This window comes from Peromyscus californicus, unplaced genomic scaffold (assembly GCF_007827085.1).
Source record: "Peromyscus californicus insignis strain IS unplaced genomic scaffold, ASM782708v3 Scaffold_8__1_contigs__length_139910024, whole genome shotgun sequence".
In the NCBI taxonomy this organism is placed as follows: Eukaryota; Metazoa; Chordata; class Mammalia; order Rodentia; family Cricetidae; genus Peromyscus; species Peromyscus californicus.
Window position 1 is genome coordinate 119,896,035 of NW_026294606.1, and position 20,086 is coordinate 119,916,120.

The 20,086-nt window shown below is 46.7% G+C and overlaps 1 protein-coding gene across 1 annotated transcript in view; it reads right to left on the minus strand.

Annotated features, from left to right (window-relative positions):
* Fto (FTO alpha-ketoglutarate dependent dioxygenase) overlaps nt 1–20,086 on the minus strand; it is a 366,039-nt gene that overhangs the window by 17,748 nt on the left and 328,205 nt on the right. The gene's annotated exons all lie outside the window — the stretch shown is intronic.

The following is a 20,086-nucleotide window of genomic DNA, read 5'->3' on the forward strand; positions in this document are numbered from 1 at the left end:
TTTTTTTTTTTTTTTGGCTTTTCGAGACAGGGTTTCTCTGTGTAGCTTTGCGCCTTTTCTGGATCTTGCTCTGTAGACCAGGCTGGCCTCGAACTCACAGAGATCCGCCTGCCTCTGCCTCCCGAGTGCTGGGATTAAAGGCGTGCGCCACCACCACCCGGCTAGTATTACATTCTTAATGCATGGGTATTACGTTCTTCTCCTTTACTGCACACATGTGTGATGGTGTCTGTGGTAACTGGCTCTTAAGAACCAGTTAAGGAGATGTGAGACTGACTGATTTCTTACAAACACGGCGATTTCTGCTTTTGTAACCTTAGGAGTCTTGAGTTGCCTCTGAAGACTGAATGATACCCTGCTGGAAAGACCACGGGGAGAGGGCCTCCCTGAAATGCCAAGAAGGGAGTCAAGCAATGCCAGAGCCATGGCTGAAGCAGCTCTGTGCCCTAGCCACTGCCGGAGCCCTGTGTGACCAGCTGAGGCCTGGCCCACCGGCAGAAACCAGAGTCGCAGGTAAGAAATAATGAACAGTAGCTTCTCGGAAGTCTCGGGGTTGAGGTGAGTGTGCTGCAGGGGTAAGTGGTGGAGTGTTTTCAGCTACTGCATTCACTGTCTTTGTAACTTCAGGTGACGTGCTATACTACTGTTAGTTTTGCTTCTGCTGGGTCTCTCTGCCTGGGCCTCTCTGCCCAGGCCTCCCATGGAAGTCTTCTCTCCTCAGCTAATACTCTCTGGAAATGCCCTCACAGTTCTACCCAGAGGCAGGTCTCTTAGTTGAGTCCAGATCCCCTCAAGTTGATAATCAAGAATAACTTTTTTGATATGTTCTCTGATGCACAAAAGTTTATAATTTTGGTGAAGTCCAATTCGTTTGTATTTTTTTCCTTCACTAACTTTTTGTAGGTTTGTTTGGGATGTGTGTGTGTGTGTGTGTGTGTGTGTGTGTGTGTGTGTGTGTGTGTGTGTATGTGCCTTGCTACACGGTCCGGGCTGTTCTGAAACTTAAGATTCTCTTGCCTCCTGAGTACGGGGGTTCCAGGTGAGTACCACCACGCCCAGCGGCTTGCATACAGCACAGCTCAGCCTGGAATGAGGAACAGTCAAAGTGGAGTGAAAGGCTGAACACTCCCTAGTACTTCCCTCCCCACGCTCTGGCTGTTCTCTTCCCACACCACACCATTCTCAAGACAGTCACCTGCCTTCACAAACGCAAATGCTCTATTGAACTCTTCACCTAGGCTGGAGATGTTTCCTAAAACGGAAAGCGACTGGTGTGAACTGTTTTTCCATTCTAGCATCTTTGATTCCAACTCAGCTGGGGTGGAGGTTTTCATTCCCCTGTGCTGTAAGCTCCCAGGATTTGGTTGTGGGACTGCTTGTCTCTTTAACTAAGCCAGAGGAGTTGGGGGTATCTCAGGGCTTCTCCAATCATATCTAAGACTTCTATCTAAGGAATGAGATCGAAGAGAAGACCTTGAACAAAACGCTGTGCACGGGATTTAACTCTCCAAACTCCTGGCAAGAGGCTGCTGGAGGTGGAGTTATTTAGGCCACGTGTGCCTATCATGATTGGCAAGCCATCCTTCCGGTAACCACTGTCACCTCTCTAAAATGTGGGTGCTGCAGATAAGGCCTGGGAGGACCCAGCAGCATGTGGGGGTGCACTCTCTATGGTTGAAGGTATTCCCAGCGGGCAGCTGCAGTTCAGGGGACATAGTTCAATGTACAGAACTAGTCCATGGAACAAGAAACTCTGCAATGACCAGGGCACCTCTGACAGGGTGATGCTGGTCTCTTTCCCATGCTAAGGACATTTAATTCACTGCCACGTCATGAACACCTATTTATCTGTGGGTTCTAGGATACAAAGTATCTCATGACTATAGCTCAGCAGTGGAATGCTCACAGAGTAGGAACAAGGTTCTGAGTTCAGACTCCAGCATTCTGAGGGGAAAAAAGGATTTTGGACTATGAGGATAGTACAAACATCTCTGAAATTGTATCTGTACTGGTCAGCATGCCAGTTAGTCTTAGCAAACTGTCTCGCCTCCAAACAGAATTTGAAAACCTAGAAACCAGTTTCCACTGCTGAGGGAACAGTCTGACTTACAGGGTACCCACAGAATGGACACCCTGGCAACAGTGAAACGGGGGGGGGGGGGGGGGGGGGGGGGGGACTGATATGCTCTGCCACAGGAAGATTTCCAAACATAAGACAATTGTCAATTAAAAAAACAACAACCTGGACATTGATTTCACCAGCAAAGGAACCACTTCCATTTGCCTATGGGTCCCCGTACATCTACAGATGCACAGAATAACATCTGGGGGCAGAGGGCCTGTGGGGGTGAGCTGTGGTTAAAGAGAACTCTGTTCTTATCTAGAGAGCTTACGCGGTTATTAAAGGAATGTATTTGCCATTGTACTTGTGTTACTGAGCACAGGGAGATGGAACAGCTGTGGGTAAATGGCACTCCTCAGCTGGGGAGGCTCCGCAGGTGTCCAAGGTCACAATGCCTTTGGTCCCCATTTCCTCACTCTCAGACCCAATTCTGGAAACCTAGTGAGGACTAAATTCTTGGTCTAGACAGGTCAACTAGGTCAAACAGGTCTTTTGCATCATAAGGGAGGTTTACCCACAGCATTCTTCGTTGCTTTCATAAAGATAGGCTCCCTGGAGGACAGGAGGGCAGATTTACTCTGAGCGTCCACCTCATGTCTCTAAACTTCTGTGGGTGAGACTGAGGCTCAGCACAGGGAAAGCTGAGAAGGGGCAGAAAGGACCAGTTCCTAGTCCTGACCACTGTGTCAGGCTTCTCTCCCCTCTGCAAGCCTGCTAAGAAAACTTGTCAAAACAGAGCTGGCAGGTGGAAACAGATGCTTTTTCTAACCAAAGGCTCTCAGGAATGGCTTCAGACAGCCCTGTTTGTTTTCCGAGTTAACCATACCAACTGCCTCTCCCTGTCCTCTGAGAAGCCCCTGGCATCCTTCTTGGGCCCCTCTGGGCACACAGGCTCAAACAGTGTCTGGCCATGGAGGCCTAAGTTCCCTCCCATCCTAAGGACAGGGCAAGGCCTGAGGCTCTCAGTCCATACTCTGCCTGGAGCACCAGACACACAGCAAAGCGGGCACATTCTTAGACGGCAAGGGCCAGCTCTCAGCATACGCTGCCTTGCTCTTCCCTGAGCGGCCTCCCCTAAGATGCAGAGGGGCTTGGGACTATGAGCCTCACCCCTACAGTTCACGACCCCTCCCCCAAGTCTTTGCTTTTAGGCACCTTTGTTGCTAAAGGCATTTAACTCTAATTCCATTTGACTTCAATTGTGTCCAAATTACTGTAAAGAGGCAGAAGACAACAGGCTGTAAATATGAAGAGAGACAGAAAATCATTGGGAATCCTGCCCGTATGAATATTTGATGAGGAAAGGTTAGATCCATAGCTGGTAAATTATAAGAAATTATGTCCGTCATGTGACTCTGTCAGCAGAGGTTAATACAAATGGGTTGGGACTTAGTTGGGATGACAATGCAGATTAGAAAAGACGTGTCCTGTCCCCCTGCGATTCGTTTTCTTCTATTATTGGGGTAATAGAGTTGATCATTAGGATTGTGGTGACAAAGCACTGGAGTTGTTTTCTCCGTCCGTCACTACATTTTCACAATAAATTTTTCATCTCTGCTAATCTTGCCCTTAATTGTGTGGTTGCTGTGGGCAGGATCCAATTATTAACTCTTTTGATCCTTCAATGGCCCTGCCTCGGAGCTGCAGATGAGATGCACACAGGGCAGCATGCCCGCATTGCTCTGCAGTTAGAGGCATGGATCTTGTGGTTCATTTAGTGTTAGCAGAAAAAAAAAATGGTTATTTTGCTCAAATAACAGCTCTAGCCAAGTGTGAAATTGTATATAATTGTGTTATAGGATCCTGCTCGGCCGGGTTAAAGGGCTTCTTAGAGCTTCCATTATGAACCTCATTTCTCAGGTATTTATGATTTGTTTTCAGTTTTTAAAAATCTGAATTAGGCTTGCTGTGTTCTGCCGAGAGGCTTATTGTTGTTGTTGTTACTTTGTGAAGGGGATTAAAGTGGCCATCCTGGATGTTTGTACCAAGATGGAAAAATATAACTGATGTCCAATGCAGTGAGCTGAGAGGTGGGACACCACCAGCTGGAAGTACAGGTGTCCCCGTGACTGTGCAAGGGCATCGCGGTGCCCTCAACAAGGCTGGAGACCCTGGACAAGGGGTGGTGGTTAGAAGCCAGCTCCTGAAGAAAGACAAGTAGGGCCAGGGAGCTACTCGGCCGGGTAAGTCGCTTGCCGCCCAGCCTGGTGATTTGAGGTTCATCCCTGGCCCCACAGAATTGAAGGAGAGAATTGACCACCACACAGCTCCTTAGTGTGTGCACTTATCCTTACACCCCGCCCTACTACATAAATAAATACAATTCATAAATAACATTTTGAAAACTTTAACAAGAAACCCAAGTGGGTGCTTCTGTCTCCCTACATCACCTGCCAATGGACACCAGTGCCCGTGTGCCATCGCCGAACTCTTTACAGGATACATCATGCCAGCCTAAGGCCAGCCCTTTTCTGATCTCTACACATCATGAATTATACACCTTTCAAAAAGTGGCCATACACTTCTAAAGGGGCGGCGATGGCCGAGCATGTTTAAAGGCTGGGAACTGCCAAGGAGAAAGGCAAATGTAATGTTTTTCCGGCAAGTGCAAGGAAATGAAGGAAAACTCCAGAGGAAGGAGGGTGAGCGCTCAGGACAGAAAGGTGAACTAATAAAGTCTACACAGGCCAGCACACCCGGAGTCCCCAGATCCTCTCCAAATCTAAACTAAAGCTGCAAACGACAGCTAGCCAGGAGAAGATCGTTTGGAAAGGGTTAAGGTGACAGCCAAAGGGACAACTGGAGCTGTCATGCTGCGGCAATGTGCAATGGGAGCGCCGTGCAGCAAGGACCATCTAGAGTTCTCCCAACAGACATGCACGCTCTGCCTACACTCTGCAGCCACCCCAAAGTAAGAAATTTAACACATCAGGGAGCCCACTGGATTATCAAATTAACTAATCAATAGCATTGACAATATTTCTGCCTAAAAGCATTGGGAGGCAGCAAGTAAGTCACCACAGCAGACAGGATATTTGCCAGTACATTACCTTGGGCCTTTGACTTCTGCCAAGGGCCCAGGGGGCACCTTACTTTTCTTCCCAAGGCCTGGGATTTTCTGCCTAAATGATTTCTCCCTGCTTCAGTTGAGTCAACAGCATCCTTCCTCAAGCATTGGTACCGGGAACATATGCAAATGACACAGGCCCAGTCTCCCAGGGCTCAGAAGCAGCATGTAGGGCATACCATTACCCTCTTTCAGCAGCCCCCACCCCAACTCTGTAAATCTCAGCTGTGTGTGTAACATCTCTACACTCAATGGGATACAAATGGCTTCTTCGTGTATCTGGATTGCTCCTGAGACTTAAGCCACCTGAAGAGCCTGTCCCCTTGGTGTGACCTACACCTGGTGGTTCTCAAAAGACATTTTGGCCACTCTCTACTCACTGAATTTAATGCTCCAGAAAGCAACAAGATTTTACCACCGAGAATGATGCTAACTCATGGAGACAAGGAGAATACACTGTTCATGTCCCCGCCTTTAAAGAACCTTTGGGGCTGTGCAAAGTGCAACTCATCAACTCCACACCAAGTATGCCTCCCAGAAGGTGAGTCCAAGTACCAGGATGAAGCCTCTCTGTATGACATTTGCCACCAAAGACTAGAACAGATCTATCAGGACCCACTACAGATCGGCTACCTCATTTAATCTCACTTAACTGTCTACACAATCACCCGGATTTACTGAGGAAGAAACTGATGCTCAGAGAAGGTAAGTAACACACCTCAGGGCACAGCACAAGGAAAGAAGGAGACGAGACAGAGGTTGGCCAGCAGACCCCAGATTCTTGGTGGCACTCAGTGATGAAAGCTGGGGCTTGCCAAATGCAACACAGGCAGGTGGACACACGAAATGCCAACCCATGACCCTTCAGGACCTGGGAAAGCAGCATGGTTGGGCTATGGCACCCTGGAGGAACAAATCCCATGGTATTTGTTTCCTTCTCCCATAAGCTCTCTAAGGTGGCAGGTACAGGATGGGAAATGGGTGGAGAGGCTTCTGATTTGGGTCTGGATCTGCTGCAGGCCCTATCTGCACCAGTCCTTGGGTTCTCGAACCATGACAAAGCCAAGGTTTTCTTGAACTGGCATATGATTGCAGCCTGCCTGGCTGTGCTGTAACTATTTCAAGGACTATTAAATTAAACCCCGGAGACAGTTTCCCTTAAGATAAAGAGCATGCTTTTTATTGTGTCATCAAAGGAGACCAGAAAACCTGAAGCTTTCAGCTTTAAAGACAACATAATGAGATCAGAGATTTCGCTTGCAAAGAAATTAACTTTCGGTTAATTAATGAAAGTAACCTTAAACAGCGGGCATGTTGCCAACAACCAGGACACTGTAATAAAAAGGGGGGAGGGGAGATAATGGGCTGCTTTCAAGGGGCCGGGGCTCAGCAGCCCAGAAAAGAAATCTGATGAGGATGCTGCTTGTAAATTTGATCTCAAATTCTTAAGATGAACAAATAATAGCCTTATCTGTAATAAAGTCGGCTACAAATGCTTTCTTTTCCCCCATAATTTTCTGTTCAATTTAGATAGAAGATTTAATTAGATGTTGGTGAAACACCAGTTATTTAATAAAACCCTTAATAAAAATCTAATCTATGGTACATAGAAACCACTGTAACATAATCACAATTTAAAAAATACATTTTAGTGTATTTACTTTTTACAATTAAGAAAATATATGTATGTGACATGCTCTATTTTCCCATCAAGGCGAAGGCTAAGAAAGGCAAACCTGATACTAATGAATAAGCCCTGAACTGCAGGCCTTTTCCTCTCCCCAAGAAGTTTGCTTTTAAAGGATTTCTTCCATTAATTGCAGCCCAAAGGGGGCCTTGAGCCTGAGTGATAGGACTCAAAACTGATCCAGACTCACGAAGCTTTAAATTTACAGTGGTCACTAAAGATTTTTAAAACCGCCAAGAAATACCATGGCCTCTAGCCCCTGCTCCAACTGTCACTATGTCATCACGGAGCACCAGCCAACCCATGGGTGGACACAGGCTCTCCTTTCACCGACTAAGGGAACATGTAAATTCCCAAACAGGATGATCATGTCATGGAGCATGATGACCCATAATACATCATTGAGCAACACTGGGGACATTTGAGTATGTTCTCCATTTCCCAAGACCTTACCCAGACTCAAAATTTTGGACAGAACACTGTGGGTCCCAGGAACCTGTGTGAAGAGTGGGTGGTGCTGGTTTCCACAAGGGGTCGCTCCGAGTTCCCAGCCTCAGGAGCAAGACTCAAGAGAAAATGGGACATAACCTGAGAAGCTGATAGTCCGCATTGTACAGATTTCCTGGAGGGAGCTGGATGCCTGGAAGGAGGGACACCACTCTTAACTGAACTGTGAAGTAGAATCCACAAAGCCACGTCCATTTATTGTCTCTGCATGGTTCTCAAGACCCTGTGACTACTTACATGCTAGAGTCTGAAGGAAGGGATTTCTTGGGTCAGCAGGGCGCTGGGTGGAGTTTATGGAAGAAGAACTAAGTTTCTCTGGGCTTGAGTGGCCAGGAGGGGCTGTTTTCTGCTGCCCCATTGACCCAGCAGCAGGACTAACAGGCCTGTGGAATCAACAGCCTATGCCCTTGGCCAGGGCCATGTGGCATCTCTGTTGGCAGATGACCTGAGAAGGTCACTGTTCAGCACATCTGGAGGCTCTGAACATCAGGTTTAATCATCAGTATGGGGTTCCAGTGGCTTCCACTGTATATAAATTTAAATAATGGTCCCTCCTCCATGAATGAAGGAAAGTCCACAGACTTTGCCCATCTGTTCCATGAGGCTGTTCATTTGGAACTTCTGATTAGGCACCTCCTGCTATTCCTAAGAATGCCACCATCTCCAAACAATTCATGGTGTTTGGGATATTCAGTGATTTATAGTCTTTGTTATTTTGCTTCAAATCTGCCTCTTCTTTGGCTAGGACACTGAGGCGTGACACAGACTGAATGTGGCTTGTGCTATTTAGACAGTCATGGGGCCACACAGCCATCCAAGAGTGTGTCCTGACTGGGTGCTAGACTGTATTTCCTTTCTGCACGCCTTACCAAATGGCTCACCCCCAGACTGAGCTGGAGGACAAGAGAAGATGGGGCACACCGGGAGGGTTGTGGGAAACAGAATGGGGATACAAGGAAGAAAGACTTAAATACCATCTCAGGGCCTCCTGTGGGGGATGGGGTGGCAGCTGACCACCAGCCTCAGGCCTTGGATCACCTTCCAGTCTGTGCAGACTTCTTCCAGCCACACAAGCTCTCTCCCTTCTACAGGTTGGCTTCCGGTAGCCTCGTCATACTTGGAGGACAAGAGACACACAACCTTTTTCATGTGTCTATTTGTGCATGTGTTTAGCTGTGGAGGCCACAGGTGATGTGATGTTAGGCAGCTTCCTCGGCTGCTCTCCACATTACTTTTTGAGACAGGGTGTCTCACTGAATCTAGAGCTCCTCACTTCTGCTGGGTAAGACGGCCAAGGAGCTTCAGGGATCTGCCTGTACCCTAAGATTCTTTACCCTAGGCTTTTTTTTTTTTTTTTTTTAGACTGGGTCTCACTATGTAGATCTGACCAGACTAGAACTCTCTTTGTAGATCGGGCTGGCCTTGAACTCACAGAGTTCAAGCCTGCCTCTGCTTTCCAAGTGCTGCCCCTGGCTTTTTATGCAGGTGCTGGGGACATGGTACTTTATCCACTGAGCTATGTCCTCAGCCTTGAGGGGCATTTTTATTTTTTTCTTTTTAAAAAGAGTACTGATGTGCTTACAGGCCTGGAAAGAAAGGCTGTGTGTGTGTGTGTGTGTGTGTGTGTGTGTGTGCGCGCGCGCGCGCGCGCAGTAACCTCAACTCTTTCTAGCTCAGAGGCAGTTTCTGAAGCCTCCTTAAACATTAGCATTGTAACTGGCAGCCAGGGGCCTTGCTCTAGTGGTGGGTTTCACACACACCCTGCTCTGACAGGATCCTTCGGTTCTACCAGGCCTCCCAGCACAGGCTGTACTCACAGAGGGATGTTGACTTCTGTGGTCTGTTAAGCAAGCGATGCCTAAGTCCAAGTATATCTTCCAGGAGCAAAGCATTGACGCAAACGCTTCAGGCTAAACTGCACAGAGGTCAGTCCTCTTTCCCACGAGCCTGGCAGAGCCAATGCCCCCAACGGCACAATGGGAAGGGCCAACTGTCGTGTTGAAAGGAGTCACGGAACAGGCAGCAGAAATCCCCTATGGAAACCGTCGTCTCTGTGTTTCTGGGGAAGCTGCCAAGGCTCTGGGGTGGATGGATCCCCGGGCTAAGAGTCAAGGTGATAGGACGTGTGCCTCTCGGTGTGACTTACAGGGTTCCCTAACCATTGGCAGATTTGTCTCGCTAGGTGGGACTCTGAGCTTTGAAGTCTCAAGAGAGGGTTCAACCCCTGGAGTCTTGGCAGTGTGGGGGAACTTGAGAAAAATCATAGAATTCTGCCGAGTTGCGTCATCTGTAGGTGAGGATGCAAACAAGGCCAACATCTACTTCACAGACCTGCTACAGGAAGTGAAGTCTGTGGGACCGTGCATGGCACTCAGTCACCAGCTCCAACGTTGGCAATTATTATCAGGAAGTAGTAGGGTACCTCAGTGACACTGTCACTGTCTTTTAACACACTGTGAGGCTTCTACTCTGGAAGTATGGTCATTATTCTTCTTTAACGTTTCAAAGCATGAAAGTCATGATGCCATTGATCCTGGGAACCACTGACACACCTGAGTGATGGCCACACTCTTTAGGCAGGATGCACATCCCCAGACAGAGATCATGTCTGTGTCCCTGTGCTCAGCCGGCTTCATCAGCCAGGCTCTGCGCAGTCACTGAGCTGCAGAGGAGGGATGCCCTCTACAATTGCTATCTATCCGGTCTCCTCCAGAATTCTGCCCCTTGGCGTTCTGTGGCTGTGGTTCAGGGTCTTGGAGCTAACTTACCTGGGTGAGGAGTTTCCCACGTTGCAGCATTGCCGAGTGACTCCTCTGGGTTTCCCTACAGTGACCATCAACAATAAGGTCTGTCTGTTATTTGCTGTCAACCCCTTGATGAGTAAAGTTAACTTATACATTTTTCTGTTTCAGCTTCTGTCCTGGCTTTCCCCAGAGCAGGTGGAAGCGCTCCTGCTTGAAACACTCAGCCAGCCATCATCGTTCTTGGCTTACCCTGCCTGTGTCCTCGTGACCTTATTGCTCATCGCTCATCTCGGGAGGTAGGCCCCGAGTGTGAGCTATGCCTAAGGACCACCTACTTCCAAGGCCCCACCCAGCACCCAGCAGATCTGACAGCTGAGAAGATGATCTCACATCCCTCTCTTCTCTACAACAAAATAATTTTCAATAGTGAGTACAGGATAATCAGTAGCAACAAATGGGTTCATTCTTTAGTTTCAGAAGAATCGATTTGAAGTTAAATAAAAGAATGTCAGCTAAAATATGATAAAAACTCAACCAAAGATTTTATAAAGAGAACTAAAAATTTCATCCCCAGAAAATACCACCCCCAGAAGTGTGTAAAAGGCTTCTCTGTATTAAAAACTTAAAGCCCAAATGAAAACCTCTGGGAACTGTGCGGAATGGCATCTCTACCTTTACTGTTTTCAATGCACTATTCTGATTGAGGGACACACAGTGCTGGAGTGGTCAGAAACATACCATACTGAAAGTGAGCGCAAGCAACTCCAAATGGCGATGAACTCACTCTTGGAATGCTTATGTGTAGCTTAGTGTGTGTGCGTGTGTACCAGCTGACTGTGTGACTGAGAATCCTGAGAACAGCACTTATTAAAAAGATGTGCATTCTTAAAATGTGCTGGTTTGAAGCTAATGTGTGTGCAAAGCCTACATGAGAATCTGTAGGAAGAAAGCAGATCCCCTTTCACCAAGCTTCAACAGCTTCCAAGTTTATATCTGTACTATTACCAGTACAAAAGGAAAGGGGAGTGGGGAGAGCCCCTTTGGTCTGAGCTCTTGGGGGACTCGGCCCTTAAAGAGATCTCTGCTTTCTCTAGTTTGGCTTCCTGACACCCCCTGACCCAGAACTTTGCTGGGGCCTGGATCTTCTTGTTCTAAGCCTACTAGTCTGGATTTCTAGTTGGCCTGCCTGCCATTCTGGCCAGAAGACCTTGCTGACCTCTTGCTCCCGGCTCAGTTCTCACGCCAAACTGCTCACTGACTATGCCCTTGCTGTCTGCTTTTCCCTACCATAGGCCTCTCCTGGCACACGATCTATTTCCACACACGAACACTTGCCTGCCTGGATGAGGGAGAGTGCTTGCTGTTCAGTTGAGTTCAACTCCTGGCACAGATTCCACACTGTACTATTACTGCCCAAACCTCAAAGTGGCATTTATAAGCAGTATCATTAAGGAAATATAGCTCGGTGGGGAGGTAGCTGAGCAGAGTATTTAGCCTTATGTATGAACACGTGTTTTACAAAGACAGCCGAGGCTGACCAGGACCAGCTGAAAACTGGAATGGGGAAGGTTCTGGGCTGAGCAGGGTTTAATGCCTTGTCTGATCCCACAATGCGCCTGCTCGGGGGTTTTAGCATTCAGGATGCCCTTTCTTACAGTATATTGCCCAATAGCAGAATTTATAGTCTTTAGTTCTGAGCTGTCAATAAAACCACAAGGCTACTGAAGAGTTTTCTCCAGGACAGTCTACTAATCTTAGTCAGACACAACATTAGCTCTCAGATCCCACTAAATCTGCAAATCAACCCAGGATTTCTAAGGCTTCTTTGACAGCACTCATAGCTTGGAGTTCTGTTCTAAGGCAGTGATCGTTCAAGGTGATCAGTTGACCCCTTATGTAAAGTAATCCCACAGGCTGGTTAATCAAAGTTGTTTTCCTCTGCTATACATTTCATCTTCGACTCTAAGAACCAAGTGCTTCTAAAAGGGACCGGAAGTTATGCCTCACTCAGGAAAATCAAGCTAGAGGTCCAACAGTTAACTCCAAATCCTCCGCATTGATCAACCAGCTGCTTTACTCTTTGCAGTTAAGGAGTAATAATCCCAGCCTTTCGCTCCCTTTCAAGTAAGACAATAGGAGGGACGTATTTAAAGGTGTTCCCTGCTTACTTAGTTTCTAAAATCTAACAAGCATCAGTACCCAGTAATACAAGTCACTTAACTCTATGCAGTAATGGACATGTAACTAATATACACCTATGCAATGTGTACGCGAGCCAACAAGTGCATGTAAACAAGAATGTATATGTAAACACAGTCATAGATATACAAGCACATGTCTTTTTAACAAGCACATATGTATATAGGCACAAATGTGTACGTAACAACACATATGTGCATATAAAATGCACAGGAGAAGCCATCTGGCTGGTTTCGGTGGCGGTTATATGTCGTCGATATGCTAGAAGAACACTCAAATGCTTTTTGGCTATTCTTTCCCGTACATACTTGCTTTGTGGAATTCAATCACTGCTCATTTTTTGCTTAGCCCTCACATGTTTCAAGGGCGCTGCTCTGAGAAATCTGGGCCACCTGGAAAGATTTTCTAAAGTGACTCCTTTATTCTCGGGAAGAGGAGAAAGGCAGGTTAATCATCTATTGACTCCCCGTTCTTATTACTGGCATAAAGCCCTGGCTTTGCTAAATTTCCTCTTTGGAGCTACCTAACAAACATACATCACCAGGAGGTGCAGATAACGATCCAAAAGATTAAGCTTTGTCACTCAAATGATAATTAAAAAGAGTATTTTAAACACACTGTAAATATACACAAGCCATCATGAAATCATCAAAACCCTGCAGAGCGCACCACCTCCAGAGTCTATAGATTACCAGGGAGAGGGATATTGATGTTAAGTCCCGCTTGTCTTGGAAGACTGTCATTAACTGTCCCAAGCTTGCTCTCAGCTGGCCACCTGAGCTAGGAGACTCCGTGGAATCTGGCCTCACATTCCAGTGTAAATTAGTGGCATTTGGGCCAGGCACTTCAATATGCATTTAATTGTGACCCTTTTCTAGTCAAATCCAAGATTCCTAAAATACATATTATTCCAGGAACTGCAAATAAAAACAGAAGTCAAGATTCTGTTGTCCAGCTTTCAAAAACTGATTTCATACGCAGAAAAGATTTAGAGCAGATTATTTTCTTCTCAAATTTTTCATTTATAACATGTCATAAAAAGACAAGAGCCCGTGTACAGCCGAGGCACGCGGTAGCATCACCTTTCATAAAAAGAAAAGCTTGTCATCACAATCTTATTAGGATGTCATGCAATGTTAAACTGGGGAAATATTTCTGTATACGCCAATTAGTGCAGCCATTTACTGGCACAGGCATTAGAGAAACTGCTCTTCCTCAGAAAAACCCTTTCCACCGGGAGCCAGCCCTTTGTTTGACAACGCAGAGAGTGTTATTTAGAGATTTTAATTGCTCAGTTGATCTGTGGCTGGATCTCAGTAATCAAAACAATAAAATTGTTGGTTTTTTTCCCTGACAACTGTAATAAAATGCCGGCGGTGGCCTGGGATACTCGGCCGCACTGGATTGACACTGTCAGATTCTCTTTCATGTATCTTTTTTATCAGAGGCAAAAGAGCCATTTTCAGAAGCTAAAATGCATTATTAATATTGCTAGCATCAACAAATACTCCGAATATTACTAATGTTTACACGGAAAATCCAATCTGTTGATCTCTAACAATCTCTACTGATGAGTGATAGCAAAAGGCTACAATTCTTAATTAAAAAGGAACTCTCCTCAATCAGTTAGAAAAGGCCTAGTGTTCCAAAATGGGCAAAGGATGGATGTTTCATAGAAGATGAAACGTAAGTAGCCATAGAATAGTAGAAAATACCTCTACCTCCTTGGTAACCAAGAGAATCCAGATGGAGTCAAGGGGCCTATGTGAGCACGTGCAAACTGACCCTTGCTCTCCAGTACTGATGAGGTAGAGGAAAGCAGGCTTGCGTGCTCATAGGCTGCTGGGGAATGTGTGTGACAGGTGCCACCTCTTGGAAGGACATTTTGGTATAAAGTACGAAAACCTTAAAAAAGGGCATGTGTTGACTCAGCCATTTAATGTCTATGAAATCATCCAAAGGCGACAAAGAATCTGGAAGGGCTTTGGGTCAGGATGTTCAGCCCAGCACTTACACGACAGGGAAACAGTGAGTAGCCAGGCGCCAACAAGCGAGGGGGGGGGGGAGAGAGAGAGAGAGAGAGAGAGAGAGAGAGAGAGAGAGAGAGAGAGAGAGAGAGAGAGAGAGAGAGAGAGATACACTAACAGCGTACCTATCTACGGACAGTGTGGTTTCCAACATGGGAAACTATGAACAACTAACTGCCAGTGCTGGGGACCAGGCTCAGGGACAGAGCACGGGACTCGAGTGCATGAAGCACTGGGTTCAACACCCAGCCCTGCAGAGTGGAAACAATGCTCAGGCTACAGACAGTGAATGGGAAGAGTCAGAAGGCAAGTCATGAAATATGGTCCTAACTTTCCTTTTCTTTACATTAACATATGCACAATGATACCTCAGGGTGGCAGGGCGGCCAGAGACTTATGTGTCATACTTTTCTGAATTTCCAGGAAATGTTTTCAATTAGCACAGATTACATCTCAGTCAAAGACAGTTAATTTAAAAAGCAAATTTAGAAATCCTGGGCACTGAAAACTGTTCCCACCATTTTCTGTGAATCATTTATCAGACTTCTGACAAACACACTTAGGGCTGAGCAAGCTTCTGTTGCGGTGAGAGTCCGGGGAACCTTCACTATGTGAAGCTTACAGAAATCTGGAAAAGGCATTTCAAAATGTTTCTAAGGGTGGGATGGCAGTTAGCGTTGTGGAATATTACTTTAACTATGTAAAGATGTGTTACATTTGTTTATGTTACAGAATATCACTTTAACTAACTGTGTAAAGCTGTGTTGCATTTGTTTATGCTGCATTTGTTTAACTATGTAAAGATGTGTTGCATTTGTGATGCATTTGTTTAACTATGTAAAGACATATTGCTGCTTCACCTTGCCTGCCTAAGGCACCTGACTGGTCTAATAAAAAGCTGAATGGCCAATAGCTAGCTGGGCAGTAGATGGGGCTGGTGGGCCTCAAGAATAAGTAGGAGGAGAAATCTAGGCTCCAGAGAGGGAGAGGAATGAAGGAGAAAAGGAGGGGCACTCCCAGGGCCAGCCAGCCATCTGCCAGTCAGCTAGACATGGAGTAGGACATACAGAATGAAAGGTAAAAAGCCCTGAGGCAAAATGCAGATAAAGAGAAACAGGTTAAATTAAGTTATAAGAGCTGGCGAGAAACAAGCCTAAGCTAAGGCTGAACATTCATAACTAATAATAAGTCTCCATGTCATGATTTGGGAGCTGGTTGGTGACCCAAAAGAAAGCCTGCCTCAAGTTAGGATGATTGAGGCCTGAGGAAATTGTTTGGTATATTACGTTAAGCCTCCGCAGGACACAGGACAGCTGAAACATGGTGCCAATGGAATATGGCATGAAGGTCTTGTGTATATGACTGACGATGACAGCCAATGAGAAGCATGAAACAGACATTACTACACTGTGGCCAATTTTGATGTTGAAATTCCATACATGGGAACATTTTAGTTGCTCCTGTTAAAAAGAGAGTTCTTCCCAGGATTGCCACCTCACCCTCTCTATGCCAAAGCACGCAAGGGAGGGCTTTAGGATGCCCCCTTTCAGTGACTTCTAAGAAGCGCCTGACATTCACACTGGGACCACAGAGTTCTGAAATGTGACCTTACTTAGTAGACATGTTTCAGACCTCAGGACTGCCCATTCTGAGACTGAAATGAACCATTTGCTAAAGAGTGACAGCAGAACACAGAGACCCTGTGTTCTTCACTTAGTCCACTCCCTGCCCATCACTCCAGCCTCACCAGCCCTTCTTCTTCTGGACTCCGTAAGAACAGCATGTGGACCCTTGTGAGGGCCACCTCTGTGATCTACTGCTAAGGAGGGTGTGGGTGTGAAGAACTGGGACAAACCGGGAGAAGCTGAGAAGGACTAAAGTCAAAGTTTGGGCTGATGACTGGACTACTGGTTCAGAACTGACTTGTACCCTGCATTTTCTCTGCTTTGGACATGATCACATTTGCTTTTATGCATTTCATTGCCCTTAAAAGGAAGGATTATGTGAGCCAGAGGGACCAAGGGTACCATGGGAACACACACAGAGTCAACTGACCTGGGCTCATGGGGGCTCACAGAGATTGAACTGCCAACCAGAGAACTTGGATGGGACTGATTTAGGCCCTCTGCGTATATGTTGCAGTTGTGTGGCTTGGTTTTCTTGTGGGACTTCTGGAAGAGGGAGTAGGGACTGTCTATGACTCTGGTGCCTGTTCTTGGGACCCTTTCCTTCTGCTGGGTTACCTTGTCCAGCCTTAATAGGAGAGGAGGTGCCTAGTCTTGCTGCAACTTGATATGCCATGGCTGGGTGACATACAGGGAAGACCTATCCTTTTCTGAAGGGAAGGGAGAGGGAATGGTTTGGAAGGGGAGAGGGGAGATTGGGATGAAGGACTGGGAGGATAGGAGAGAGGGAGGGGAAACTGTGATTGGGCTGGAAAAATTATTAATTAATTAAAAAAGAAGTTATTAACAATAAAAAATTCTCCTCTAACCATGATAGTCTTTGTGTCTTTCTTGATTTTTCTTCCTCCAGTGTCCTGCCTGTATGTATGTATGGGCACCCCTTGTGTGCTTGGTACCTGCAGAGACCAGAAAAGGTCACATGGTCCTCTGTAACTTGGAACTGGAGTTACAGATGATTTTAGCCACCATGTGGGTGCTGGGAATCGAACCCTGGTCCACCGGAATAGCAGCCAGTGGTCTTAATTGCTGAACCATCTATCTCTCTAGTCCACATCTCTTTATTTTTAAGCCTTAGAATCCATGCCCAGTGGCAAAGGTGGACAGTTCTTCTGCATGACTCAGGGGCAGCAGTTCAGAAATAGGAAGCCCTTCAGGCCCTCCTGGGCCATGGGGGAGACTAGCAGGTAGGAGAAGGAGTGCTCAACAGCCCATGTCTTATAGCAGGTTTCTGAGTGTGCTTTTATTTCCGAGCTCAAGCGTTTCAAGTTCCAGTGCAGAGCAGATGTCTGCTTCTTCCCTCACTCAAGATTGCTGTCGTTCCCAGGCAGCTACCTAAGTGGAAGGAACATTTCAGCGTGGTTGCTTCTCCAGCAGGAGACACTGGGCTTTCCTGGTGGGGCTTGGTGAGCCACCGCAGAGGCCTCGTTAGAATGAAAGCCACTTCTGCAAGCCGTGGGCACTTGCTTAGGATGCGTGTCCCCTGCATTTGCAGTCACGTCAGACAGCAGAGAATGTTGCCTTCCACTGAAGACCAAGTACATGATCCACTGCAGCTAATCAATAGGATAATGGAATGAATCAATAGGAAAGATTTTTAGAAGGTCTTAATTAAAGAAACACTTGCAGATACAAATGATGTCTTCAATCTATTGATAGTGCCAAGGTGAAGGGTTAAACACAAACAAAACCATCAACTTTATTTTGCCGGCATGCCTTCCACAAGAGAGCAGCCCAGCAGCCTCCTGGCCCCAGGGTTGGCCCATTAATCAGCCCCTTGTCAATTGCAATAGCCACACTGTATGGGAAAATTAGTCTATGATCAAAATTTTAATTACTAAGCAGCAGCTCAAAACAATGAAAAATAGGCATGGTACCCTATTTGGCTTTCCTTTGCTCCTAAAGCCGGGGCAGCGTCCCCTGAACAAGCTGCTCCTGCACTTCTGCACACCAAGTCTCCTTCCAATGAGATGCACAGAATTAGAATAATTAAGGAGAGCCTAAGTTGATGGATCCCACTTAGGCTGGGGGAATTCTCCAGTGAGCCTCCTGCTCAAACATGTTACATCGATATTTCTGATTCCCCCGATGGTCCTGCACAAGGTACTGGTTTAAAGAGACATCAATCTATGATGTCAGCATTCATCTAATGAACCTTCAAAAATCAATGCCCAGGACGGTCTGTTCCATGCAATCCCCCAATTTGTCCACTCCCCTCGCTGTACTCGGCTAAACCTATAGCCATAACGACCGTAAACGGGTGTCAAGTGGCCAGGCAGAGTGGCTGGATGGGAAGCGACTCGGAGTTCAACCTGGAGAATTCCAAGACACAGGGATCAAACAAGGAAGCCATGATGCTCTTCCTATCATGCAAGGAAGGGTCTTCTGACTCCAGACAAGCATGCCCAGGGCTGATCCGCATCTTCCCATTGTGCCCTCCAAACCCACCTCTTCCTTGATGCTCCCATCCATTTCCCGCCCTGGTCCTGACAGTTATGGTAATTTTTCTGCTGCTTTTGGGCTCCTCGACTGGGGCTGCCCCTTAGCTGCACTCCACAGGAGGCCATGCTCAGCTTTGCCCTTGTTAGTATTTATACTCAGCTCACCCCAGCCTCCGGTTAACAGCACTCCCTGACAGTCAGAAGAGAGGGCCCAAGCTTGTTTCGCTTCTTTTCGCCTCTTTAAAATAAATTGGCTTGAACTGGCTGCCATGAGGCTGAGCTACTTGGAATGCGTAACTGGGGGTGACAGCATGCCACTCACAACGCCAGTGTTTGGCCGGCCTCACAATCTCGGCTTTTGTTAGCCGCTGTTGTCTCTCTCTTGACCAAAAGAGTCAGTCTTGAGAGCCAGTACGGAGCATGGGCAGCTGGAAGATGCGTTGTGTGGGCTGAATGTGCTTCTGACTCCTGTCTGTCTCCGTCAGCGCGGCTTTCAGCAGCCTCTCTCACTGACTTTGAGGCCAATTAAGCTACAATGAAAGGTACCATGATTTCATTTGCTGGGATCGTCATGTTTCAGAAGTTCAGTAGCCTGAAAAATGTTCGCTGTCTCTCATTAAGCAGGTTCTGGCAACTGTGTAAAGTCTCTAATTTTGCTGTTTTTCCCACTGCTTTCAGCCCGGAAGATGGCTGCCTGTGGGGAGGATCCATGCCAGCCTTAATGTTAGAAAGGGCATTGGACCCCACAGACTAAAAAAAAAAAGCTTGAGAATGAATGTCAGACTCGCTCCATGACAAACACGAGTTCTGAGGATCCCTGTCAGGTCTCCAGAGTTTTCCCAGGACGATGCTTTCATGTGGGCATCTGTATGAGCATGTTTGCGGGCAGGTCATTCCATGCCAGAGAATTGTGATCTGTTTATAGAAACACCGATAAAGAACTACAAGGTGTTTTCTCAACAACAACAAAAGAAGTTTGTATTTTAAAACCCTTGAGTAAAAACCAGTTTCCATTTATTTGAAAATAAATACAATTTTAAGTCACATTAAAGGATGCATTGAGGTTGACCTGGGAAGTGCGGTGTGTGTGGCACCGGAAGACTCAATAGAGCCTTGCTTGGGTGTCTGTAGGAACAAACAGGAAACCAAAGCAAAGTGGCACAAAACCCCAAACCTGCCCATTCTGTGGACTCATTTTATGTTGCTATAGTTCCCATTAGTGCTCTGGCTGGATAAGGAGATCGCTCTGCAGATGGCAGAATGGTAGGTGCCGTTTATCGATTGCATTCTTCTAGCTGCTAGGCACTAAGCTAAGAACTTGGACATACCACCTCATTTTATCTTCTCCAAAACCCATCCTCCACACGAGGGCTCTGAGGCCCAGAGAAAACACAGACGACAAGGGAAAAAGCCAAACATGAAGCCTAGCTGTGTCTAACTCGGAAGCCCTCTCCTAAGCATTTCATACTTTGTGGTGGTGGCAAAGGCTGGTGCAGTCCCCACCAGATTCCCCAAATGAAAACTGGCAGGTGCGTGGTGACAGGAGCCGTGTCCGCTCCGTGTCCCTCGGGGTGGAGATTAGCATGGCCACTGAGTCAATTTCCACCTTG